Below are 26353 nucleotides of genomic sequence, written 5' to 3'. Positions count from 1 at the left end.
TATGGGACCATAAACATTATGTTCATAATTATCCAAAATAAGTAATAATTAACCAATGTATAAGTAATGCAAAAAATGTTACAAAAAATGAATAATAAACAATTAGTGCTGATATTAAAAGGTCCCTAGACTGCAATCTGTAACCATATTATCCATGCAATTATGTGTAGGAATGACTAGTAAAGAAGTCCCCACCAGAGTAACTGCTGCATGCAATGTCCATAACTCATGATTAAATAAGCATGTTCGTTATACTCACTGGGAAGAATGGGGTCCGCCAACTCCCTACGCGTATCACTACTGCCTGTAGCTTCGTCATGGGAAGTCACCACATTACCACACACAATCCCGCCCCCCACCACATTACCACACACAATCTGGCCCCCCCACCACATTACCACACATAATCCCACCCCCACCACATCACCACACACAATCATGCCCGTCCACCACATCACCACACAAAATCCCGCCCGCCCACCACATCACCACACATATTCCCCTGCCACCACATCACCACACATAATCCCACCCCCAACACATCACCACACATAATCCTGCCCCCTCACCCCATTACCACACATAATCCCGCCCCCCACCACGTTACCACACATAATCCAGCCCCCCACCACACTCACTCCCTCCCCCTGCACAGTAGCTCTGCCCTCACATTACCACACATAATCCCGCCCCCCCACCACATCACCACAGATAATCCCGCATCCACAACACATTACCACAGATAATCCCGCCCCCCACCACATTACCACACATAATCCCGCCCCCACCACATTACCACACATAATACCGCCCCCCACCACATTACCACAGATAATCCATGCCCCCACCACATTACCACACATAATCCCACCCCCACCACATTACACATATAATCCCGCCCCCACCACATTACCACACATAATCCCGCCCCCCACCACATCACCACACATAATCCCACCCCCCACAACATCACCACACATAATCCCACCCCCCACCACATCACCACACATAATCCCACCCCCACCACATTACACATATAATACCGCCCCCACCACATTACCACACATAATCCCGCCCCCCACCACATCACCACACATAATCCCGCCCCCCACCACATCACCACAGATAATTTTGCCCCCCCACCACATTACTACAGGTAATCCCGCCCCCACCACATTACCACACATAATCCCGCCCCCCACCACATTACCACACATAATCCCACCCCCCACCACATTACCACAGATAATCCCGCCCCCCACCACATTACCACACATAATCCTGCCCCCCACCACATCACCACACATAATCCCACCCCCCACCACATCACCACTCATAATCCCGCCCCCACCACATCACCACACATAATCCCGCCCCCCACCACATTACCACAGATAATCCCACCCCCACCACATTACCACACATAATCCTGCCCTCCCACCCCATTACCACATAATCCCGCCCCCCACTACATTACCACACATAATCCCACCCCCCACCACATTACCACACAATCCCACCCCCCAACACATTACCACACATAATCCCACCCCCCCACCACATTACCACACATAATCCCACCCCCCACCACATTACCACACATAATTCCACCCCCCAGCACATTACCACAGATAATCCTGCCCCTCACCACATTACCACAGATAATCCTGCCCCTCACCACATAACCACACATAATCCCGCCCCCCCACCACATTACCACACATAATCTCGCCCCCCACCACATTACCACAAATAATCCCGCCCCCCACCACATTACCACACATAATCCAAGCGCTATTGAATGTTGTCATTATTTACTTTAGTTTAATCACCAGCAGCATTAATTAGATAGCAATGAGGGTGCCGAGCGTTAGCTTGCTGGAAACAGCTAGTATTTTAATAAAGTTCATTCACAGTGGCGTGCTGAGTCTGGGAGCAGTAGAGCATATGTCCCCCGGGTCACCTACTTCTTCTTCTTCCAGGCCAGCACTGCAGCTTTAGTCTTGTTTGTGTGTCGACTAGTGTTGAGCGATACCGTCCGATACTTGAAAGTATCGGTATTGGAAAGTATCGGCCGATACCGGCAAAGTATCGGATCTAATCCGATACCCGATACCAATACAAGTCAATGGAACACCAAGTATCGGACGGTATCCTGTATGGTTCCCAGGGTCTGAAGGAGAGGAAACTCTCCTTCAGGCCCTGGGATCCATATCAATGTGTAAAAGAAAGAATTAAAATAAAAAATAGGGATATACTCACCTCTCCGACGCAGCCTGGACTTTACCGCCGTAACCGGGAGCCGTTGTACCTAAGAATGCGCGCTAGAAGGGCCTTAGATGATGTCACGGCGCTCTGATTGGTCCGTAGCGGTCGCGTGACCGCTACGTGACCAATCACAAAGCAGTGACGTCACCTAAGGTCTTTCAAGCGCTTGAAATACCTTAGAAGACGTCCGCAGCTTCTGATTGGTCGCGTAGTGGTCACGTGACCGCTACGCGACCAATCACAAAGCAGTCTGTAAGCACAACACCCACTTGTGGATGTCGGGCCTTCATACCACCCTCATGGAGTCTGTCTCTGACAATTTCAGCAGACACTTGAATGTTAGTGGCCTGCTGGAGGTCATTTTGCAGGGCTCTTGTACTGTTTCTCCTGTTTCTCCTTGCACAAAGGAGGAGGTAGCGGTTATGCTGCTTGGTTGTTGCCCTCCTACGGCCCTGTTCCAAGTCTCCTTGTGTACTGGAATGTCTCCTGATATCTGCTTCATGCCCTTGACACTGCACTGACAAACATAGCTACCCTTCTTACCACAGCTCATATTGATGTGCCATCCTGGATGAGCTGCACTATCTAAGCATCTTCTGTTGGTTGTAGACACCGCCTCATGCTACTGTACCTATAGGGGTGAGAGCATTTACACTACTGAGCATAATTTCCATGTCTTTAGGCATTTCCACTGAAGATGGATCAGCCTGCAATTTGATTTTCCACTTTGTTTTTGAGCATCATTCCAAATCCAGACCTCCATGGTATATTAATTTTTATTTACATTGATCATTTTTATGTTTCATTGCTCTCAACGCATTCCACTATGTAATGAATAAAGATTTGCACCTGGAACATTTCATTCAGTGATATCGAGGATGTGCTAGTTTAGTTTCACTTATATACGTATATGCCAGGGTTGAACTGGGGTGTCTGGGGCCCACCAGGGGAATGGACTCTACGGGCCGACCCTACAGCTATATGCAAATATCTGTCAGTAGTTATCCTGATTATAGTGGACCATCGACTGTAAAACACAGGCGGCTCCTGCACATCTACTGTGCACCCCCATAACTAGGATGTATAATTTTGGTAGTTTACATTAATGGGGTTCTTTGGATAAAACAAGTTATCACTGATCCATGGGCTCTACAGGATAGGTGATCACTAAGGCTAGGTTCACATTGCGTTAACAGCAGCCCGTTCAACACATGCGTTAACGGGCTGCTGTTAACACAAGTGCCAACATGTCATATCGCTAGCGCAGATAGAGCTAGCAGATGATCTAACTGCACTAGCAGTGACGGACTCGGAAAGACTGCAGCCCGGGTCCCAGAGTCCGCCACTCAATGACGGCACATCGCTAGCGATGCGCCCAAAATAGAACTTTATCCCGCGGTGTAACGCAGTCCGTCTAACGGACTGCTAAAACGCAATGTGAACTTAGCCTTAGGTCCGACCATAAGAAACTGCACCGTTCGGAAGAATGAGGAAGTTTTATCGTTGATAGGACACTTATCCCCATTTTAAAATAGAGCAGCAGGTGGGATGTCTGACCGCAGCTCCATTCATTCTCTTTGGGGCTTCCAGAAAAAAACAAGTGCAGCAGCTGAGGGAATGAATGGATCAGTGGTAGAGTTGTGCATGCCACTCCAGTCTAATGGGGATGAAAAAGTTCCACATTCTGCCGATTGAGTCCAAGTAGTCAGACCCCACCAGTCAGTAAATCATCACTTATCCCATGGAGAGATAATTATTTTTTTTCACAGGAAAAGCCCTGTAAGTGCATCTCTGCCGCTGTGATACAAATATTTAATCTCTAATGGAAATAAAGAATGTTCTCCTAATTAATATCAGAGAGATCAAATGACCGCCATACACATCACAATCCACTATACCAAGACCAGTACTACCACATACAGGGAAGAAATACCACCCCAACATGACCAGACCACATAGTGACCGAATAATACCACATACAAGGGACAAATACTGCCACACCATGACCAGACCCCATAGTGACCAAATAATACCACATACAAGGGACAAATACAGCCACACCATGACCAGACCACATAGTCACTGAATAATACCACATCCAAAGAACAAATACAGCCACACCATGACCAGATCACTCATTAGCACCACATAGTGACCAAATAAAACCACAAGCAAGGAACAAATACACCAAACCATGACCAGACCACATATTACCACCGCATAGTGATTGAATACTACCACATACAAGGAACAAATACAGCCATGCCATGACCAGATCACACATTAGCACCACATAGTGACCGAATAATATCACATACAAGGAACAAATATGACACACCATGATCAGACCATATAATGACCGAATAATGTGACATATTACCAGTGTTCTGCCTTCCTCCACGTAGGATGCTGTGTGGATTCCAACATACGGCTAAACCTTCATCCGCATCCCAGTAAACAGACTGTGTTGATGCTTAAGTCTTATTTATTAGGGTGATGATAACATAAACTATAACGTTGAACAACAATGGTGGATAGTATTCATAGTAGATGATCGAATAGTGAATGATGTTGATGTACAAAGTGGATGTTCAGTGAATAATCATTGTGGATGACTGGTGAAAAACTGTAAAGAATAACAGCATATCAGTATATGCACATACAGGGTGCAATCACATAAATAACTGGGACATTACAGCAAGAAGTATACAGAGTGCATTACACAGTAATTCTAGCAGCACTGCCCTATTCTATACAAAGATGCATCTATCTACATGCAAGCTGCAGAGCACAAATCTGCCTAACTACATCAGACTATAGGAGCTGCATAAGGCTCAGATACTAACACAAACATAAGATGCATTTAACCCTTTATAAACGTACCGAGATCCGTTAGGACAGGGGTAGGAAAGTAAGTGAGACAGGAGCACGTGTGCCTCCCTTCAGACCTGAGGAGAAATGGCTACTGAAGCTTGTCTCCCACAAGAAGAATGAGGGTGGAACTTACCCAGAAGACATTGCTCTTCTGAGGGAAGAGTTGGTAAACAACATGAAAAGTAGGCAACTGTGACCTCCAGTGGCCACAACTTGAATAACATGATAATTAACTTTCTGCACATTAAGATGGGCAGAACAACCAGCATATAGGAACGAAATAATACCACATACAAGGTGAAATACTGCCACGCCATGACCAGACCACAAATTACCACCACATAGTGATCGAATACTACAATACTGATCATGAATACAAACCACAATACTAACACTGTTATTACCACCAGTAACATTATACACAGGAGCTCAGTATATAATGTCAGTGTACAGGTAATACAGTGATCACCAGTGACATTGTACACAGAAGCTCTGTATATGGTGTCAGTGTACAGGTAATACAGTGACCACCAGTGATATTATACACAGGAGCTCTGTATATAGTGTCAGTATACAGGTAATGCAGTGATCACTAGTGACATTATACACAGGAGTTCTGTATATAGTGTCAGTGTACAGGTAATACAGTGATCACCAGTGACATTACACAGGAACTCTGTACACAGTATATAGTGTATAGTTTGCATGTACATGTTATAATACACTGACTCACCAGTGACATCTGTAGTTGAAGTACTTCATGTTCGCTTTTCTACTTCAGCCAGCATAGGCTACCATCTCTTCTTCCAGCCAGGACTCGTCTCTGCAAAAAATAACACAGTCATCAATAGCTGATCGCTTCCAGAGCACTTTCCTCACCTTTTCCCTGACTATACTATGTCAGATGAAGAAAATAAGAGACATAGTGCTGCCTTGCACAGTAACAGGACCCTGATTTTGCTCCCGCCATGGAAAACAGTTTCCTAAAAAGTAAATTATATTACTGTAGTAATAATGTCCCTAATTAGACCCTAAAGAAATTATGTTCCCCACTTGTCACCATAAACTAAGGCTGGTTTCACACTTGCGTTTTGATCTGCAGCGTTTTAAAAAAAAACGCAGGTGGTGAAAAAACGCATGTAAACGCATGCAAACGGTGCGTTTTTTAGACGCATGCGTTTTTACATGCGTTTAAAAAAAACTCAGCGTTTGACCGCGTTTACATGCGTTTTTTGCATGCGTTTGCGTTTTTTTTGCGCAAGAAGAGAAATTTGTCAATAACAAAAACAAGATAACCAGACACCACCAATGGGACTACAGTGGGCGTATATGATGGGCTCTCTATATTTAGACCCTACGGCTACTTAAAATTTAACAGCTTGCTACTGTATCCTGTGTCATGATGGATCTTCGCATGGAGAGCTTTTATTTCAACCTGGATTTCAGCTTCAAGATGTTTCTGGCCTGTGCTTTTGCTTGGGAGCAAGACCAAAACCACGAAAGATGGAGAAGGAGACAACGTAGGCATTTTTGGAGGCACCCCATTATTGAATTGCGTGAGAGCCGTGGAGCCTACCACACTCTCTATGGCGAGCTGAATGCCAACCCGGATAAATTCCAGGAGTACACGAGAATGTCGCAAGAATCGTTCCGGGATTTGCTGTCTCGTGTCCAAGGAGCCATACGGCGACAGGACACCCAGCTCCGTAGAGCGATTCCACCCGAGGAACGTCTGCTGGTGACATTAAGGTACGTTCAAAATCTAACCCAATGACAGTCCAGATTTTTTATTCTGCCTTTTTTTTTTTTTTTTTTTTTCAATTTTCAACCACACCATAAAAAGAGTAGATTGTAATGCTGTTTTTTGTTTGTGTTTTTCTTCTAGATTTCTTGCCACAGGGGAGAGTTTATCTTCCCTCCACTTCCAATACCGGCTTGGAATATCCACCCTGTCCGGAATAGTTGTGGACACCTGTCGGGCATTATGGAATGTACTCCGTGAGGAGTTTATACCACTACCCACCACGGACATGTGGCGTGAAATTGCTGACAAATTCTGGAATGTGTGTGATTTCCCCAACTGTTTAGGAGCGGTGGATGGGAAGCACATCCGCATTATCAAACCTGCCAGAACCGGATCGGAGTTTTTCAACTACAAAATATATTTTTCTGTAGTGCTCATGGCAATAGGCGATGCGGACTGTCGCTTCATCGCCGTGGACATTGGAGCTTTTGGCCGTGGCAACGATTCCCAGACTTTCAAGAGCTCGGATATGGACCGGCGTGTGTATGGTAAAAATTTTAATTTTCCCCCTCCACAGCCTCTCCCCAACACTCAAGGCCCACCGCTGCCATTTGTTATGGTTGGGGATGAGGCCTTCCAGATGTGTGAAAATCTCCTGAAGCCCTATTCCAGTCGTGACTTGGACCACACTAGAAGGATCTTCAACTACAGACTGACCAGGGCACGAAGAACAGTAGAGTGCACCTTTGGCATTCTGGTCACTAAATGGCGCATTCTTGCATCAGCCATAAATCTAAAAGTGGAAACCGTTGACGAGGTGGTCAAAGCCTGTGTGGTTCTGCACAATTACATAATTACTAAGGAACGACCCCACATTGAACTGGATGAACCAGTTGCACACCCTCTGCCTGATTTCCAGCATCACCCGCTGCGGTCAACTGCAGCCGTTGGTCTCATGCGGGACCAATTTGCTGCTTATTTTGATTCAGATATTGGACGGGTGTCATGGCAGGACAATGTTGTGTAAATGTCCTGTTGTATCTTTATCTGTACCAGTAATTTTCTACAATAAAAAAAAAAAAATGTTTCACATTAATAAACTTTAGTGTTGGTTGTGTTGACCGTGTCTCCTATCTTTTTCCTCTCCAAACCAAGGTTACCCAAAAACGTGCATTAAACCATGTCATATCCCCCTTTTTTTTTTTGCATATTCCACACTACAAATGTTAGTAGTGTGTATGTGCAAAATTTTGGCACTGTAGCTTTTAAAATAAAGGGTTAAATCACGGAAAAAATTGGCATGGGCTCACGCGCAATTTTCTCCGCCAGAGTGGTAAAGCCAGTGACTGAGGGCAGATATTAATAGCCTAGAGAGGGTCCACGGTTATTGGCCCCCCTGGCTACATACATCTGCCCCCAGTCACCCCAGAAAAGGCACATCTGGAAGATTTGCCAATTCTGGCACTTGGCCTCTCTCTTCCCACTCCTGTGTAGCGGTGGGATATGGGGTAATGAAGGGTTAATGTCACCTTGCTATTGTAAGGTCACATTAAGCCTGATTAATAATGGAGAGGCGTCAAATATGACACCTATCCATTATTAATCCAATTGTATGTAAGGGTTAAAAAAACACACACACTTGATTACAAAGTATTTTAATGAAATAAACACACTGGTGGTTTTAATATTTTATTGCTCTCTCAATCCACCTGAAGACCCTCGCTTGGAAAAATAATAAACCAACAATATACATACCTTCTGTTAAACTGTCATGTCCCACGAGGTAAATCCATCTGAAGGGGTTAAAATATTTTACAGGCAGGAGCTGTGCTAATGCACTCGCTCGTGCCTGTAAACCCCGGGGACTGAAGGAAATGTAGGTCAATGACCTATAGTTACCTTCAGTCACGGTGATGCGCCCTCTGCTGGATGTCCTCATATGACCTCGAGCGTGGGAAAAAGTTCCCAGGCTGCAGTTCATGAGGACATCCAGCAGGGGCGCATCACCGCGACTGAAGGTAACTATAGGTCATTGACCTACATTTCCTTCATTCCACGGGGTTTACAGGCATGAGCGAGTGCATTAGCACAGCTCCTGCCTGTAAAATAATTTAACCCCTTCAGATGGATTTACCTTGTGGGACGTGACAGATCAACAGAAGGTATGTATATTGTTGGTTTATTATTTTTCCAAGCGAGGGTCTTCAGGTGGATTGAGAGAGCAATAAAATATTAAAACCACCAGTGTGATTATTTCATTAAAATACTTTGTAATCAAGTGTGTGTGTTTTTTTAACCCTTACATACAATTGGATTAATAATGGATAGGTGTCATATTTGACGCCTCTCCATTATTAATCAGGCTTAATGTGACCTTACAATAGCAAGGTGACATTAACCCTTCATTACCCCATATCCCACCGCTACACGGGAGTGGGAAGAGAGAGGCCAAATGCCAGAATTGGCGAATCTTCCAGATGTGCCTTTTCTAGGGTGGCTGGGGGCAGATGTGTGTAGCCAGGGGGGGCCAATAACCGTGGACCCTCTCTAGGCTATTAATATCTGCCCTCAGTCACTGGCTTTACCACTCTGGCGGAGAAAATTGCGCGGGAGCCCAATTTAACCCTTTATTTTAAAAGCTACAGCGCCAAAATTTTGCACATACACACTACTAACATTTGTAGTGTGGAACATGCAAAAAAAAGGGGGATATGACAAGGTTTACTGTATGTAAACCATGTCTCATATCATGTTCGGTTTGTAAATCGGGAATTCAATTTCAGGCTTTGAACATATATCGCGCTGAAGTAAATATAAATGCATATATATATATATATATATATATATATATATATATATATATATATATATATACACTCACCGGCCACTTTATTAGGTACACCATGCTAGTAACGGGTTGGACCCCCTTTTGCCTTCAGAACTGCCTCAATTCTTCGTGGCATAGATTCAACAAGGTGCTGGAAGCATTCCTCAGAGATTTTGGTCCATATTGACATGATGGCATCACACAGTTGCCGCAGATTTGTCGGCTGCACATCCCAAAGATGCTCCATACAAGGCAGGATGGATCCATGCTTTCATGTTGTTTACGCCAAATTCTGACCCTACCATCCGAATGTCGCAGCAGAAATCGAGACTCATCAGACCAAGCAACGTTTTTCCAATCTTCTACTGTCCAATTTTGATGAGCTTGTACAAATTGTAGCCTCAGTTTCCTGTTCTTAGCTGAAAGGAGTGGTACCTGGTGTGGTCTTCTGCTGCTGTAGCCCATCTGCCTCAAAGTTCGACGCACTGTGCGTTCAGAGATGCTCTTAGGCCTACCTTGGTTGTAACGGGTGGCGATTTGAGTCACTGTTGCCTTTCTATCAGCTCGAACCAGTCTGCCCATTCTCCTCTGACCTCTGGCATCAACAAGGCATTTCCGCCCACAGAACTGCCGCTCACTGGATTTTTTTTCTTTTTCGGACCATTCTCTGTAAACCCTAGAGATGGTTGTGCGTGAAAATCCCAGTAGATCAGCAGTTTCTGAAATACTCAGACCAGCCCTTCTGGCACCAACAACCATGCCACGTTCAAAGGCACTCAAATCACCTTTCTTCCCCATACTGATGCTCGGTTTGAACTGCAGGAGATTGTCTTGACCATGTCTACATGCCTAAATGCACTGAGTTGCCGCCATGTGATTGGCTGATTAGAAATTAAGTGTTAACAAGAAGTTGGACAGGTGTACCTAATAAAGTGGCCGGTGAGTGTATATATCTGTGTATGTATATATATATATGTATATATATATATATATATATTATTATTATTATTATTATTTATTGTTATAGCGCCATTTATTCCATGGCGCTTTACATGTGAGGAGAGGTATACATAATAAAAACAAGTACAATAATCTTAAACAATACAAGTCATAATATATGTATATATATATATGTGTATGTATATATGTATCAATGACACAATATATATATATATATATATATATATATATATATATATATATATATATATATATATATATAAAACGAGAAACCAGACTTTGGGGCGAAGATAGCTGTCGGCCGACCCGATCCCACAGTAAGATCGGGTGGGGTTTCACCAAACCCGACTTTGCCAAAAGTCGACGACTTTTGAAATTGGCAGTTCTGTTTAGCTCAACCCTAGTGGTTATACAAGGCAGTTATCAACTCAACAGGTCAGGTGTCATAACTTTTGAGTTTATGGACACCTGACCTGTTCAGTAGAGGACTGCACTGTATTTCCACCATTTTCTCTTAATACTGCCACACTAGGCATATACAAAAAGACATTATGGATATACATGTTATATTTTTGGGGCCACCTCATATCTGTATACTAAAGACACACATATAGCTGTAGTCTTGTATGTTTAACTACTGGAGATACGTTGTGGCCCAAAAAATAAGTGTGTGGCGAAGTTTCTTGGCGCACGGTGTGTGTTGCCGGCGGCGATAGACACAATAAACCAAACAAGATTGTGGCAAAGCAAACTTTTTTTATTTAGTTAACAATGTAAAAAAATTATTTTTTTGAACCGCGCCGGCTTGGGGTTGAGTGATGTAAACGGGGGGTGTGAAGAACTGAGGCCTGGCTAACCGTGGACGACGCAGAGGAGGCAGGAGAAGGGGCAATAAAACTAGAAGGGTCTGGAAGTTCGGGGATGGCGCTTGAAACATGAGAAGCTTGAGACACACTGGAAGGGTGAGACAAAACTGACAATACAGACACATCGGTAGGTGAAGGGGAAGGAATACTAAGAGTTTTTTGTTGTTTTTTTTCTGATTTTTTTGGGGGCTTTGCCTGGTAGGGGGACGTCTTGGTGGGCTCATATGCTGTAGCGTGGTGGCGGGAGACCCAACAGGGTCCGGCTGCACTGTCTCACAGTCCATTGCGCTTGTCGAGCGCTCACCCATGCCAGAGTCCTGGTGCGTTGTGTTGGGGGGGAAACATAAAGCCACGCCAGGGTCCTGCTGCATCGTGGTGGGTCCAGGCCGGAAAGACACGCCAGGGTCCTGCTGCATCGTAGTGGGTCCGGGCCGGAAAGACCCGCCAGGGTTTTGCTGCATCGTGGTGGGTCCAGGCCGGAAAGACACACCAGGGTCCTGCTGCATCGTGGTGGGTCCGGGCCGGAAAGACATGCCTGGGTCCTGCTGCATCGTGGTGGGTCCGGGCCGGAAAGACACGCCAGGGTCCTGCTGCATCGTGGTGGGTCCGGGCCGGAAAGACACGCCAGGGTCCTGCTGCATCGTGGTGGGTCCGGGCCGGAAAGACACGCCAGGGTCCTGCTGCATCGTGGTGGGTCCGGGCCGGAAAGACACACCAGGGTCCTGCTGCATCGTGGTGGGTCCGGGCCGGAAAGACACGCCAGGGTCCTGCTGCATTGTGGTGGGTCTGGGCCGGAAAGACACGCCAGGGTCCTGCTGCATCGTGGTGGGTCCGGGCCGGAAAGACACGCCAGGGTCCTGCTGCATCGTAGTGGGTCCGGGCCGGAAAGACACGCCAGGGTCCTGCTGCATAGTAGTGGGTCCGGGCCGGAAAGACCCGCCAGGGTCCTGCTGCATCGTGGTGGGTCCGGGCTGGAAAGACACGCCAGGGTCCTGCTGCATCGTGGTGGGTCCGGGCCGGAAAGACACGCCAAGGTCCTGCTGCATCGTGGTGGGTCCGGGCCGGAAAGACACGCCCGGGTCCTGCTGCATCGTGGTGGGTCCGGGCCGGAAAGATACGCCAGGGTCCTGCTGCATCGTGGTGGGTCCGGGCCGGAAAGACACACCAGGGTCCTGCTGCATCGTGGTGGGTCCATGCCGGAAAGACACACCAGGGTCCTGCTGCATCGTGGTGGGTCCGGGCCGGAAAGACACGCCAGGGTCCTGCTGCATCGTGGTGGGTCCGGGCCGGAAAGACACGCCAGGGTCCTGCTGCATCGTGGTGGGTCCGGGCCGGAAAGACACGCCAGGGTCCTGCTGCATCGTAGTGGGTCAGGGCCGGAAAGACACGCCAGGGTCCTGATGGATCATAGTGGGTCCGGGCCTGAAAGCCACGCCAGGGTCCTGCTGCATCATGGTGTCAGTGGAGGAGGTCCAAGCCGGAGCAGCGGTGGTCACGGTGGTGGTGGTGGGATGTCCAACTGCACTTGTCATGGTGTTGGCGCTGTAGTGGAGTCCGCCTGTGGAAGGAATTGAGATGGCTGTGCACTGGTATGCAGCAGATGTCGGCAAGGAGGTTAATCGTGACAGTGATGGCACAGTTGGATATGCCACCACTGTCTGCTGTGAATAACGACTCTGCTGCATAGCCTGCACAAAAGCAGCATTGCAGGCCTGCATCACACTGAGCTGGAGATCAGGGCTAAGGTGTTCCGACATGCCCTGCTGAATTTGGTTGAAAAAATGATGAGCTGGCCTCTGGAGGTCGGCTTTAACTTGATCAAGGCTTTTGGTGACCTCCTGGATATGGCAATTCAAGAGGTTATGAGAAACATCCATTCGGTCACCTAAAGCCTTGATTGCTTCGTGTAAAACCGAGCTCAAGTGCAAAAACTTGGGCATGATTGACCTGTCTGAAGCCCTCTGTCGCTGCCGGGATGAGCCCAAAAAAAAGGGGGCAGTGGAAGAGGACTGGGGTAGGGGAATACCTGACAGGCCAGCTCCCTGGTCTCCAGTTAGTGTGGAAGGCCCACCTGCTGCTGCGCTGCTGGATGGCTGGGACGGGTCCGTGGCTGCCGGCTGAAGGACCGCTCCAGAACCTGGCTCGACAGTCGTGCTGTGTGTGCTGTGAAAAAAGGAAACAGAAAATTAATACCAAAAAATAACCAGACGCTAAATCCTGTGGAATTTTAAAATACAGATTATGTCAATACAATACAACCAAAAGCATGTGAGAAAAACTTACGCTCTCTGGGCAAGGACCGGTCTTAAAAATGACAGCACGCGATGATACTTGTACGGTCTGATCCTTGCACCTGAACCACTGGCAGCACGACTCTCTTGGCGCAGGTCCTTGTTGAAGCGGTCCTTCATGGAACGCCAACGTGTTCTGACTTTGTCCACTGTTAAAAAAAAAATATATATATATGGTCAGGACATTGAATTTTTGCCATTCAAATAAAACTGTGTGTGATGAGAGAAACTCCGGAGAGTTTCTTTAATCACACACAGTCAAGAGAGCACGGCAAAGGTCTCTGCTGCTTCACACTGCAGTGCAACACTTACCAAATGCACTACGGACCCGTCCTGGAGGGTGTATCAGAGGTAGGGCGCACGGAAACAGCGAAAACTCGCTGGAGGGAGCTGGCGCTAGTGTGTCCAGATCCGGGATGCCGAGGTGCTGGGGAGCCGGTGTTGCCAGAAGCCGTTTTTGCCAGGTTATATTTGTGCGCAGGTCTTTTGGGCCTATGCATCGCGCTGTCTTGCTTCCAGTTTCATAAGAGATGTTTCTGATGAAGGTCTTGTGACCGAAAACGTTTAAAATCTTTTGAACTGGTCGCACAAATAAACAAAACTGTTACATTCATCTTGCAAATGAATCTTTGAGTGTCAAGTGCTTTATTATTTATGAAAATTGTACATTCACACTGAAGGCATTAAAACTATGAATTGACACATGTGGAATTATATACTTAACAAAAAAATGTGAAACAACTGAAATCATGTCTTATATGCTAGGTTCTTCCTGGTCCCATGTGTATCCATCCTGGTCCCCATGTGTCTCTATCTTCACCCTCCATGTGTATCCAGCCTGGCCCCTCATATCTATCCATGCTAGCCTCTTGTCCTCTTCCCCCATATATCCATCCTGGCCCCTTGTCCTGCCACCCCCAAATATCCATCCTTGCCCCATGTGTATCCATCCTGACCCCTTATGTGTCTCCATCCTTGCCCCCCATGTGTCTTCATCCTGGCCCCCCATGTGTATCCAGTCTGGCCCCCCATGTGTCTCCATAATTACCTACATGTGTATCCATCCTGGACCTCATGTGTCTCCATCCTGGTCCCCCATGTATTTCCATTCTGGTCCCCATGTGTATCCATCTTGACCCCCCCATGTGTATCCATCTTGGCCTACCTTCTGTATCCATCTTGGCCCTGCAATGTGTATCCATCCTGCCCACCCATGTGTATCCATCCAGGCCCCCCATGTGTATCCATCCTGCCCCCCATGTGTATCCATCCAGGCCCCCCATGTGTATTTATCCTGGCCCCCATGTGTCTCCATCCTGTTCCCTCATGTATTTCCATCCTGGCCCCCTATATGTATCCATCTTGACCCCCAATGTGCATCCATTTTGGCCTCCCATGTGTATCCATCCTGCCCCCCATGTGTATCCATCCTTGCACCCCATGTGTATCCATCCAGGCACCCCCATGTGTATCCATCCTGGCCCCCCATGAGTATCCATCCTGGCCTCCCCATGTGTATCCATCCTGCCCCCCATGTGTATCCATTCTGGCACTCCATGTGTATCCATCCTGCCCCACATGTGTATCCATCCTGCCCCCCATGTGTTTCCTTCCTGCCCCCCATGTATATCCGTTTCTGGCCCCTTGTCCTGGCTTTATGCACAGAGAGAGAGGACAAGAAAAGAAAAAAAAAGATTCCTTTTACCTTCCTGCGCTCCCAGCGCTGGGCGGCGTCCTCCTCCTCTGCAGGTGCAGTGCACACATAGAAAAATGGCCGCCGACATAGCAGAGGCCGGCAGTGAATGTATGCACACATCGCATGCGGTGCATGACACTGATGTCATACGCCAGTGACGACGGGTGCACACTGTTCAGTATTGATCGGGATGTGTGCCACGGCTGTTCAGGTAATGACCACTGCGTGTGCGCACCCCTGCACATACTCTGCCTGTGCTTTTAAAGTGCCCGCGCCCCTAAACACCGCAGCCTTTTTTTTTCTTCGTCTTCTCCCCCTCTCCTTCCCACAGCCAAGGGTCCCCCGGGGATTTCCCCGATACCCCGCCCGGCCAGTCTGACCCTGTATATGTCTGTTTATATGTATTTTTGTGTATGTGTTCAAATATGTATATGCCTGTATGTGTGTCTTTATACAACCTCTGGCAAAAATTAGGAATCACCGGCCTTGGAGGATGTTCATTCAGTTCTTTAATTTTGTAGAAAAAAGCAGAAACAGATATGCACAAAACTAAAGTAATTTCAAATGGCAAATTTCTGGCTTTAAGAAACACTAAAAGAAATCAAGAACAAAAAATGTGGTAGTCTCTAATGGTTACTTTTTTTAACCAAGCATAGGAGAAAAATTATGAAATCACTCAATTCTGAGGAAAAAATTATGGAATCACCCTGTAAATTTTCATACCCAAAAATAACACCTGCATCAAATTAGATCTGCTCATTAGTCTGCATCTAAAAAGGAGTGATCACACCTTGGAGAGCTGTTGCACCAAGTAGACTGACATGAATCATGGCTCCAACACGAGAGATGTGAATTGAAACAAAGGAGAGGATTATCAAACTCCTAAAAGAGGGTAAATCATCACTCAATGTTGCAAAAAATGTTTGTTGTTCACAGTCAGCTGTGTCTAAAATCTTGACCAAATTCAAACAATATGGGAAGGTTGTTGAAGGCAAACATACTGGTAGACCAAGGAAGACATCAAAGCGTCAAGACCGGAAACTTAAAGCAATATGTAACCAAAACAGGAAATGCACAACAAAACAAATGAGGAACGAATGGGTGGAAACTGGAGTCAACATCTGTGACCAAACTGTAAGAAACCGCCTACAGGAAATGGGATTTAATTACAGAAAAGCTAAACGAAAGCCATCATTAACACCTAAACAGAAAAAAACAAGGTTACAATGGGCTAAGGAAAAGCAATCATGGACTGTGGATGACTAGATGAAAGTCATATTCAGTGATGAATCACGAATCTGCATCGGGCAAAGTGATGATGCTGGAACTTTTGTTTGATGCCGTTCCAATGAGATTTCTAAAGATGACTGCCTGAAGAGAACATGCAAATTTCCACAGTCATTGATGATATGGGGCTGCATGTCAGGTAAAGGCACTGGGGAGATGGCTGTCATTACATCTTCAATAAATGCACAAGTTTATGTTGATATTTTGTACACTTTTCTTATCCCATCAATTGAAAGGATGTTTGGGGATGATGAAATCATTTTTCAAGATGATAATGCATCCTGCCATGGGGCAAAAACTGTGAAAACATTCCTTGAAAAAAGACACATAAGGTCAATGTCATGGCCTGCAAATAGTCCGGATCTCAATCCAATTGAAATTCTTTGGTGGAAGTTGAAGAAAATGGTCCATGACAAGGCTCCAACCAGCAAAGCTGATCGGGCAACAGCAATCAGAGAAAGTTGGAGACAGATTGATGGACAGTACTGTTTGACACTCATTAAGTCCATGCCTCAGAGACTGCAAGCTGTTATAAAAGCGAGAAAGGAGTACCAAATCACCCATAGAAGTTAAAAGGTAATATTTATTTATAAATGAATCTAAAATCATGCAATATGCAATATAATACACAATAGTATAAAACATATATTTATAGACATAGAATTGTGAAGGACACAGACAAAACCAACCACTTTACAAAGTGTACACAGGACCCTATATATCTGGTAATGCAGTGCATATAGCAACATATAGCATTAGTCGAAGGGAAAGATCCAGGGAAAGCCACACAGATCACCACAAATGTGGTCCAAAACTCAGTATCCCAGACTAAGTGTACTATGTGCCAATCATATATATAGATATCTCACCCAGACGGATCCGTGTGTGTGGTCAGACGTAGCCCCAATGCGCATTTCGCGTAAGCTTCTTCAGGGGACCGTGCTGCCACATGTATGTCTCCACTTTATATATCCCCCTTACACCTGTCCCAAATGTGGATACAAAGAGCGGCGCATGTCGGCGAAGTCCGCAAACCGGAAGTGACATCGCCGAAGGGCGTCCAGTGCGACGCGCGCCGGCCCCGGCCATTGCCATGGTGACCGCAACCAGCGCGCGCCGCCGCAAAGACGCCGAGGAGATGCCCCCGCCCGCACACAACACGGACATGCGCACATGTAACCACATCAGGTGAGCGCCGTATACTCCCACATCACCATGGTGATCGCCGGAAATGACGTGTCTCCACACTTCCCAACGAAATACATCCTGGGTAAGTATAGTCACCATGGTAACACAGATGCCAATACAATTAAATAATGAGAAACATAGTTGTTCAACCCATGACTGAATATAAGCCGGAAAAATTGTGAATAAAGTGAATAAATAACGAAATTAATAACATAACACTCATTATTAATTAAGGACTGTGTAGAAAAAATATATACAAAAGTGAAAAAAAAAAAAAACAGTGAAAAACAAAAATAAACAAGGCACAGTATATGCTAAAACATGTGATCATATCATGATGAAAATACATAATAAAGTAAATTCTATTCCACCAATAAGGATTTTCTTAAGTCCGGACAAAATCAGATGGGCAATGTTTCTCCCTCATAGTGTCCCGGACATGGGAGGGCAACGTTTCGACCTGTGATTTCAAATAATGATCAATATACTTACATATAGGGTCGCAGAGCCCCCCCAAGCCCGAGACAATCGGACGCCCCGGTGGGCAGGCCGCATTTTTATGGACTTTAGGGAGGAGATAGAACGTGGGCACCCTAGGGTTCTGAACCAACAAACCATCATGTATCTTTTTAGAGATAATACCCCTCTCAAAGGCTATATCGAGTAGAATCTCGATCTTATTTTGATAGTCTTTCATAGGGTTTTCCTGTAAAAGGGAATAGGTCTTCCTGTCACGCAGTTGCCTAAAGGCCTCTTTTTCATATTTCTCCACCGGCCAAACCACCACGTTCCCCCCTTTATCGGCAGGTTTAATAACCACGTCATCTAGTTGTCCCAGTTCCTCCAGTGCCCTCCTTTGCTGAAAGGATAAATTATCCCTCCTCCCCTTGTTGCTAATAGTTTTAAATTCGTCAGCAACTAATTTAGTAAATATATCCACTTGGGAACACAATGCTAAAGAGGGGAAGGTGGTGGATTTAGGAGTAATGGGCGGCGGAGAAATACTCACACTCACAGGATGAGACTCAGCTTCCAGTTCTTCCAATGTGTTAATGATCTCCAGATCCTGTGCGGTAACATTCGTGCACCCAGGGTCATCTCTGGAGTGTAATCGCTTCAAAATTAGTTTTCTGGAGAAGAGGTGTAGGTCTTTTAAGGCTAGAAAATAATCAAAATTATTAGCTGGTGAAAATGATAGTCCTAGTCCCAGCACCTCAATTTGTGCCTTTGATAGGGCATGAGTGGAGAGATTAATTACCTCTAGGGCATTTGATCTTGATTTTTTATCCCTCGGAGGTGATACCGGTATTTTCCGTTTGTTACCAAATTTGCCGTTTTTAAACCAATTTTCCTTATTCTGTTCTTTCCGGCCAACAAAACTTTTCCCAACGTCACCGTTGTTACTCCTCTCCTCAACTGATGACATGGATGAAACGGATACCGAACGGCCACGTGATTGTACTCTACCACTCTGATAATTCACTCCCCGCCATCTATATATCCGATTATTTTTAGAGTCAGAGAGGTCACGTTGATATTTCTTAGTTTTCCTAGTCACTACATCGCCCTCCCATTTGACTAGCTCGGCATCAATTTCTTCTTTAAATTTAACAGCCATCTCGCCAGAGAGAACTTTATTAATCTCTTCCTGAACTAGATTTAGTTCTTTATCTAGCTCATCCAGCTTTGTAATATTAGATTTCACCAATAAGTCCATAAAACCTTTGGAACAAATAGATGCCGTCTCTTCCCATTGGGCCCTAAAGTTCTCCTCTTCGACTGGAAAGGAGGGGAATATTTGAATACGCAATCCCCTAGGGATTAAGCCACAGGATAGATATTTCTCAAGGAATGCTTTGTTCCACCATACCCGAGTCCTAACATTTAATAAGTCTTTAAATTTTTTTTGTCAGTTCAAATGTGTCTCTAGATTTAGCATTAAAAGCACTGTCAGGGCCTTCACAAAATACTTTGTCCAATTGTAGGAGCCACGATTTCTCACGTGCCCTAAAATCCATATTTTCTGGATACACAGCTGTGAAACAACAGGAAGATACTACAAATAAAAAATACCCAGAAATTTTAATAAAAAACCAACACTGTCAAAAACAGGCATAACACATACTCCAACAAGGATATTTTACACAAGCGAGAAAGGAGTACCAAATCACCCATAGAAGTTAAAAGGTAATATTTATTTATAAATGAATCTAAAATCATGCAATATGCAATATAATACACAATAGTATAAAACATATATTTATAGACATAGAATTGTGAAGGACACAGACAAAACCAACCACTTTACAAAGTGTACACAGGACCCTATATATCTGGTAATGCAGTGCATATAGCAACATATAGCATTAGTCGAAGGGAAAGATCCAGGGAAAGCCACACAGATCACCACAAATGTGGTCCAAAACTCAGTATCCCAGACTAAGTGTACTATGTGCCAATCATATATATAGATATCTCACCCAGACGGATCCGTGTGTGTGGTCAGACGTAGCCCCAATGCGCATTTCGCGTAAGCTTCTTCAGGGGACCGTGCTGCCACATGTATGTCTCCACTTTATATATCCCCCTTACACCTGTCCCAAATGTGGATACAATGGGCGAAGTCCGCAAACCGGAAGTGACATCGCCGAAGGGCGTCCAGTACGACGCGCGCCGGCCCCGGCCATTGCCATGGTGACCGCAACCAGCGCGCGCCGCCGCAAAGACGCCGAGGAGATGCCCCCGCCCGCACACAACACGGACATGCGCACATGTAACCACATCAGGTGAGCGCCGTATACTCCCACATCACCATGGTGATCGCCGGAAATGATGTGTCTCCACACTTCCCAACGAAATACATCCTGGGTAAGTATAGTCACCATGGTAACACAGATGCCAATACAATTAAATAATGAGAAACATAGTTGTTCAACCCATGACTGAATATAAGCCGGAAAAATTGTGAATAAAGTGAATAAATAACGAAATTAATAACATAACACTCATTATTAATTAAGGACTGTGTAGAAAAAATATATACAAAAGTGAAAAAAAAAAAAAACAGTGAAAAACAAAAATAAACAAGGCACAGTATATGCTAAAACATGTGATCATATCATGATGAAAATACATAATAAAGTAAATTCTAATCCACCAATAAGGATTTTCTTAAGTCCGGACAAAATCAGATGGGCAATGTTTCTCCCTCCTAAGCGACTATAATCCATTATCCGGACACTGCGGCATAATCCTTGTAATTCTCCACACATGGGACGTAATAGGCTCAATCAGGGAAATATATAGTGTAAAGAGCTTTAAAACTAAAAAACAAAAATTATATAAATTAAAAAGGACATACATGATAAAAGCTAAATCACTATCATAGGTATGCGGCAAAGCTCAACTGTTCATTTAGCCCATTAGGGACCATGGTTCCAAGAGTTGCTATCCATTTACATTCTCTTTGAGCCAAGATGCACCTATAATCTCCCCCTCTAATTCCTAGTCTGACTCTATCTATACCAAATATGGTTAGACATTTAGGGTCACAATTATGTTTTTCCCTGAAATGTCTGGGCAGGGTTTTTAGAACACTGGTATCCTCCACATTGGCCGCTGCCATGATATCCCTTACATGTTCCCGCGTTCTCACGCGGAGCTCTCTGGAGGTTAAACCTACATATACCAATGAACACGTGCATTTAGCATAATAGACTACGTGTGTAGTATTGCAGGTAATATACTCCCTAATTTTAAATTCCCGGGAACCATCGCTCGATGTGAAGGATATAGCCCTAGTCAGGTTATTACAGGCCAAACAATTCCCACAAGTGAAGAAACCCACTTTTGGTCTCCCCACCCCGAAAAGATTAACTGGCTTGGCTATATAATGACTATCTACAAGCATATCGCGTAAATTTCTCGATCTTCTTGCTGTCATCATAGGTCTCTCAGATAAATGCCTTGCCAAAATCGGGTCCGTTTTTAATATCGACCAATGTTTAGATAATATTGCTCTCATGGTTTCCCATTGGTGGTTATAAGTTGATATAAACCTTGTAATAGCCTGTCCTCCCTTTCTCTTATCACTATTAAGCCTACGATGGCCTGAGAGAAGATCATTTCTATTGGTTTTTTTGGCTCTCTCATATCCCCTTTTTATACTCCTTTTACTGTACCCACGTTCCATCAAACGCTCCCCAAGGTCCATTGCTTGTTTTTCAAAATCCTCCACGGAAGTACAAATTCTTCGCATACGAAGAAACTGTCCCGTGGGGATAGCCTTGACAGTGGACCCGACATGTGCTGATGATGCATGAAGCAATGCATTTACGGAGGTCTCCTTCCTGAAGACATCCGTCATAACAAATCCATCCTCCCCAACCCGTATATTGATGTCCAGGAAGGAGATCTCCAGAGATGACCCTGGGTGCACGAATGTTACCGCACAGGATCTGGAGATCATTAACACATTGGAAGAACTGGAAGCTGAGTCTCATCCTGTGAGTGTGAGTATTTCTCCGCCGCCCATTACTCCTAAATCCACCACCTTCCCCTCTTTAGCATTGTGTTCCCAAGTGGATATATTTACTAAATTAGTTGCTGACGAATTTAAAACTATTAGCAACAAGGGGAGGAGGGATAATTTATCCTTTCAGCAAAGGAGGGCACTGGAGGAACTGGGACAACTAGATGACGTGGTTATTAAACCTGCCGATAAAGGGGGGAACGTGGTGGTTTGGCCGGTGGAGAAATATGAAAAAGAGGCCTTTAGGCAACTGCGTGACAGGAAGACCTATTCCCTTTTACAGGAAAACCCTATGAAAGACTATCAAAATAAGATCGAGATTCTACTCGATATAGCCTTTGAGAGGGGTATTATCTCTAAAAAGATACATGATGGTTTGTTGGTTCAGAACCCTAGGGTGCCCACGTTCTATCTCCTCCCTAAGGTCCATAAAAATGCGGCCTGCCCACCGGGGCGTCCGATTGTCTCGGGCTTGGGGGGGCTCTGCGACCCTATATGTAAGTATATTGATCATTATTTGAAATCACAGGTCGAAACGTTGCCCTCCCATGTCCGGGACACTACGGATGTCCTGAGGAGATTGGATGGCATGTACATGGAGCCCGACATGTTGCTGGTGACTGCTGATGTAGAGTCACTCTACACTTGCATTGATCATGAGGAAGGCCTGATGGCATCACAGTTCTTTTTGGAAGCAAGCAACATTGATCCAGATGTGCGCGGTCTGGTGCTTGAGTTGTTGCGATTTGTCTTGACACATAATTTTTTTACTTTCAAAGATCGTTTTTATTTACAGCAGTGCGGGACCGCCATGGGGGCGGCATGTGCACCGGCTTATGCAAATTTGTTTTTGGGTTTTTGGGAACGGACAATCTTCCCTGACGATGCACATGCCGTCCCCCAAATCATGGGCTGGTTCCGCTTCATTGATGATATTCTTTTTATTTGGCAGGGTACGATTCAGGAGTTGGATTCATTTATGTTAGACTTAAATCGCAATGATTCAAACATCAGACTTACTTATACATATCACAAGCGGGAGATCTCCTTCCTGGACATCAATATACGGGTTGGGGAGGATGGATTTGTTATGACGGATGTCTTCAGGAAGGAGACCTCCGTAAATGCATTGCTTCATGCATCATCAGCACATGTCGGGTCCACTGTCAAGGCTATCCCCACGGGACAGTTTCTTCGTATGCGAAGAATTTGTACTTCCGTGGAGGATTTTGAAAAACAAGCAATGGACCTTGGGGAGCGTTTGATGGAACGTGGGTACAGTAAAAGGAGTATAAAAAGGGGATATGAGAGAGCCAAAAAAACCAATAGAAATGATCTTCTCTCAGGCCATCGTAGGCTTAATAGTGATAAGAGAAAGGGAGGACAGGCTATTACAAGGTTTATATCAACTTATAACCACCAATGGGAAACCATGAGAGCAATATTATCTAAACATTGGTCGATATTAAAAACGGACCCGATTTTGGCAAGGCATTTATCTGAGAGACCTATGATGACAGCAAGAAGATCGAGAAATTTACGCGATATGCTTGTAGATAGTCATTATATAGCCAAGCCAGTTAATCTTTTCGGGGTGGGGAGACCAAAAGTGGGTTTCTTCACTTGTGGGAATTGTTTGGCCTGTAATAACCTGACTAGGGCTATATCCTTCACATCGAGCGATGGTTCCCGGGAATTTAAAATTAGGGAGTATATTACCTGCAATACTACACACGTAGTCTATTATGCTAAATGCACGTGTTCATTGGTATATGTAGGTTTAACCTCCAGAGAGCTCTGCGTGAGAACGCGGGAACATGTAAGGGATATCATGGCAGCGGCCAATGTGGAGGATACCAGTGTTCTAAAAACCCTGCCCAGACATTTCAGGGAAAAACATAATTGTGACCCTAAATGTCTAACCATATTTGGTATAGATAGAGTCAGACTAGGAATTAGAGGGGGAGATTATAGGCGCATCTTGGCTCAAAGAGAATGTAAATGGATAGCAACTCTTGGAACCATGGTCCCTAATGGGCTAAATGAACAGTTGAGCTTTGCCGCATACCTATGATAGTGATTTAGCTTTTATCATGTATGTCCTTTTTAATTTATATAATTTTTGTTTTTTAGTTTTAAAGCTCTTTACACTATATATTTCCCTGATTGAGCCTATTACGTCCCATGTGTGGAGAATTACAAGGATTATGCCGCAGTGTCCGGATAATGGATTATAGTCGCTTATGAGGGAGAAACATTGCCCATCTGATTTTGTCCGGACTTAAGAAAATCCTTATTGGTGGATTAGAATTTACTTTATTATGTATTTTCATCATGATATGATCACATGTTTTAGCATATACTGTGCCTTGTTTATTTTTGTTTTTCACTGTTTTTTTTTTTTTCACTTTTGTATATATTTTTTCTACACAGTCCTTAATTAATAATGAGTGTTATGTTATTAATTTCGTTATTTATTCACTTTATTCACAATTTTTCCGGCTTATATTCAGTCATGGGTTGAACAACTATGTTTCTCATTATTTAATTGTATTGGCATCTGTGTTACCATGGTGACTATACTTACCCAGGATGTATTTCGTTGGGAAGTGTGGAGACACGTCATTTCCGGCGATCACCATGGTGATGTGGGAGTATACGGCGCTCACCTGATGTGGTTACATGTGCGCATGTCCGTGTTGTGTGCGGGCGGGGGCATCTCCTCGGCGTCTTTGCGGCGGCGCGCGCTGGTTGCGGTCACCATGGCAATGGCCGGGGCCGGCGCGCGTCGCACTGGACGCCCTTCGGCGATGTCACTTCCGGTTTGCGGACTTCGCCGACATGCGCCGCTCATTGTATCCACATTTGGGACAGGTGTAAGGGGGATATATAAAGTGGAGACATACATGTGGCAGCACGGTCCCCTGAAGAAGCTTACGCAAAATGCGCATTGGGGCTACGTCTGACCACACACACGGATCCGTCTGGGTGAGATATCTATATATATGATTGGCACATAGTACACTTAGTCTGGGATACTGAGTTTTGGACCACATTTGTGGTGATCTGTGTGGCTTTCCCTGGATCTTTCCCTTCGACTAATGCTATATGTTGCTATATGCACTGCATTACCAGATATATAGGGTCCTGTGTACACTTTGTAAAGTGGTTGGTTTTGTCTGTGTCCTTCACAATTCTATGTCTATAAATATATGTTTTATACTATTGTGTATTATATTGCATATTGCATGATTTTAGATTCATTTATAAATAAATATTACCTTTTAACTTCTATGGGTGATTTGGTACTCCTTTCTCGCTTGTGTAAAATATCCTTGTTGGAGTATGTGTTATGCCTGTTTTTGACAGTGTTGGTTTTTTATTAAAATTTCTGGGTATTTTTTATTTGAAGCTGTTATAAAAGCCAGAGGTGGTGCAACATAATACTAGTGATGTTTTGGAGTGTTTTTTTGTTTGTTTGTTTTTCATGATTATATAATTTTTTTTCCTCAGAATTGATTGATTCCATAAATTTTCCCCTATGATTGGTTAAAAAAGTAACCATTACTGTCTACCACATTTTTTGTTCTTTGTTTGTTCTTTCTTTTAGTGTTTCTTAAAAAGTGGCTTAGGATCACAAATCTAACCAGCTAAGTAGAAGATAATAGGACGAGCTCTGGGGATGTGGTAACTGGACTAACCGCAAACCTGATCCTAACCGCACACACTATAGGCAGCCGTGGAACGTTTCCTGAAATCCTAGATGTCTCTTCACGGCCTGAGAAACTGACTACCCCTAAAGAGAAAGTAAAGACCTCACT

The 26353-nt window shown here is 44.8% G+C and overlaps 1 long non-coding RNA gene across 1 annotated transcript in view; it reads right to left on the bottom strand.

Moving 5' to 3' along the window:
• Positions 1 to 4761: 4761 nt before the first annotated feature.
• The window catches only part of LOC143809202 (uncharacterized), a 30316-nt gene continuing 8724 nt past the window's right edge, over positions 4762 to 26353 (bottom strand). The window contains exons 2-3 of the long non-coding RNA XR_013222143.1: positions 5876 to 5965; positions 4762 to 4894 (exon numbers count right to left, since the gene is read on the bottom strand). This is a non-coding gene — a long non-coding RNA (uncharacterized LOC143809202). The remainder of the gene's footprint in view (positions 4895 to 5875; positions 5966 to 26353) is intronic.

Source organism: Ranitomeya variabilis, chromosome 2 (genome assembly GCF_051348905.1).
Source record: "Ranitomeya variabilis isolate aRanVar5 chromosome 2, aRanVar5.hap1, whole genome shotgun sequence".
Classification (NCBI taxonomy): Eukaryota; Metazoa; Chordata; class Amphibia; order Anura; family Dendrobatidae; genus Ranitomeya; species Ranitomeya variabilis.
Note: the sequence above shows the minus strand (reverse complement) of the source record. Positions and strands in the feature narration are given on the sequence as shown.